General features: G+C 40.4%; 1 non-coding gene across 1 annotated transcript; it reads right to left on the minus strand.

The window, feature by feature from the left end:
• Window positions 1-2,010: 2,010 nt before the first annotated feature.
• Window positions 2,011-2,117, minus strand: LOC125593615. The gene has a single exon (XR_007329515.1). It is a non-coding gene; the product is annotated as a small nucleolar RNA R71 (small nucleolar RNA).
• Window positions 2,118-2,886: the final 769 nt, after the last annotated feature.

A 2,886-nucleotide genomic window follows, 5' to 3' on the forward strand; every position in this document is an offset into this window, starting at 1 on the left:
GTCGTTTGGAGCTGTATTGAGGGATTTATGATCAAAATACTACACACATATCAATATGACATTCCTAGCGGCCAGGCGTAGCGGCAAAAGATGGTCGCTACAGAAGATAGAGCTGAGGCGCCTAAGTACCGTAGCGGGAGTGTGTAGCGGGTTAGAGAGACCGCTATAGTTGAAGCGCTTTCTGTAGCGGTCTTCCGTAGCGGCATAATGAGGTCGCTATGAGTTCAAGAATGCGAAAAAATCGTCTAAGTGTCCTAGCGGCCACCCGTAGCGGGCATTTCAGGTCGCTACAGGCGTAGTGACCTCTTGTAGCGACCTTTTATGGTCACTACGGAGAAAAATATCTGTTTTTATGGGTCAACCCCAGCTCGAGTTTTAGAGATATATAACTACTTTTCAGACAATAATTGGGGATCTATCTACTTTTTTATGAAGAACACAAGAACTCTTGAGAGAGAAAGCTTGAATCTTTAGTTTCTTTTCTTCTTATTCTCTTGAATTTGCTTGTTTAATCCTTGTTTATCTTTATTCTCTGTTGTATCTACTTGAATATGCTTCAATCTATTATGAGATTAAGTGTTTTCATGGAGATTAGTGAGTAGTTTCCTTAAGAATTCATGGGTTAGGGAGATTAGAGTAACTTAGTGAAGATCTATGGTGTTATTGTATTAGATCCTTGTATGAACTTGCTTGTTGAGTATTTTTAATGCTTGTTTAGTCTTGATCACTCTAAACCTGATTTCTAAACACTTCTCATCAGACATGATTAGATGAAGTGTTTGAATCAACTCAACTAAGCTCTAGTGAGATTAGCCAAGGACACTTGATGTTAAAATTGCTAGATAGTTATTAAACTTGAACTTAAAGATTGCTTGATTGAATTAAGCCAAAGACATTTGATGTTTAATGATTTCTAAGCAAATGGACATTTACCTAGACATAGGACTTGTCTAAAATTGTGTTTAGACTTAAGAGATTACTTTGATTGAAAGCTTGTCACCTAGATTGGATCTTAGTTACTTGAAGTCAATTCCCTTAGCCCATGGATTCACTTGTTTAAATTGATTAAAACCTTGTTGTATTGCTCTGTTTGCTATTGTTAGTTGTCACACACTCACCACTATTGAATCTACTTAGCTTAAGAAATGACTTGTATTCTCACTGATTCACATCACTAGGACTGGTTCGACATTCACCCCACTATACTACAACATTTGCAATAGGCAGAAAAACCTATTACCAAATTGGCGCCGTTGCCAAGCCTAGTCTGATTGTGACATTGCGTTTGAGTCTTTGCTTGAGACTGAGTTTTACTTTGTTTTTAAGTTACTAATTATCTATCTTCATATATATTTGGATGACAGGTGCATGAACTTGAGAAGCAAAGGATCAACAAATCTTGCACCAAGAGTGGACAACATCAAAGCCTTAGAAAGAGAGTTGGGAAGACAGAGAAGAGAAAGAGAAAAGCAAGCCCACTTACATAGATTGGGGCTTCAGATGGAGAGAAACCCGAATCAACCGGAAGGTGTCTATGAAGTTGATGATCATAGACAAAATGTCCAAGAAGTTCCTCCTGGAGCTGCTCAAGAGGGCAATGGTCAAGGAGCTGCCAACCTTCGACCTAGACAACCACAACGCCAAGCTAGGGCCATCGGTACATATGATCAACCTAACATAAATGGGAATAGGTTGGGCATTAGGGGACCGCCAGTTGCCAACAACAATTTCGAGATCAAGTCCAGCCTCATCAACATGATTGAAAACAACAAGTACCATGGACTTGCCTTGGAAGACCCACTAGATCACCTTGACAGATTTGATAAATACTGTGGCTTGTCAAAAACAAATGGAGTTTCAGAGGATGCTTTCAAGCTCAGATTGTTTCCCTTCTCTTTGGGAGACAAGGCTCACACTTGGGAGAAAAACATCTCAAGTGATACTATCACAACTTGGGATGAATGCAAGAAGGCCTTCCTCAACAAGTTCTTCTCTGCTACAAGGACTGCAAACCTTCGAAATCAGATCTCTGGTTTTCAACAAAAAGGACTTGAAGGATTTTCAGAGGCATGGGAGAGATTCAGAACCTACTTATCTCAATGCCCCCACCATGGCTTCAACAATGAGAGCTTGCTAAGCACATTCTACAGAGGAGTCTTGCCTAAATTCAAAAGCCAGCTTGACACTGCAAGCAATGGAAACTACTTGGGGAGGACTGTCGAAGATGCTTTAGAACTCTTGGAGAACATGGCACAGAGTGACTCTGTATACAATGATGAATATGATAGAAGAGACAGAGGTGGTGGAGGAGAAGATATGACCACAAAGAGAGAGCTAAAAGCACTTCAAGACAAGATTGACATGCTACTATCAGAAAAGACCAAGAAAGAGGAGTTACATATGGTTGCTGAAGTTGATGGAGTAGAATGCCAAGAAGATATGTACTATGTCAATGCTCAGGGTACATGGTACAAGAAGGAGCCTGACTATCAATACCAGAATAACTACCAACAGAAACCCTTCTACAACAACCAACAGAAGCCATTCAACAACTACCAGCCAAGACCATTCTACAACAATCAACCTAAGCCATTGTACAACAACAACCAAGGTGGTTACCAACCCAAACAGAACTTCCCTCCTGGATTCTCACCAAAACCGAGTCAACCTGCACAAGACCAAACTGGATCATCAACACAACCTCCACAAGAGAGTAGTACTGAAGCTATGCTGAAACAATTATTGGAGGGACAAACAAGAAGTGAGAAACAATTAGGGTATGAGCTGAAAAATCTCCACAACAAGATTGATGGGAATTACCATGATCTAAACAACAAGTTCAAAGCCTTGGAGAACCAGTTTGTCTCTATGACAGCCAGCTCAAGT

This window comes from Brassica napus, chromosome C9 (genome assembly GCF_020379485.1).
Source record: "Brassica napus cultivar Da-Ae chromosome C9, Da-Ae, whole genome shotgun sequence".
NCBI classification, from domain to species: Eukaryota; Viridiplantae; Streptophyta; class Magnoliopsida; order Brassicales; family Brassicaceae; genus Brassica; species Brassica napus.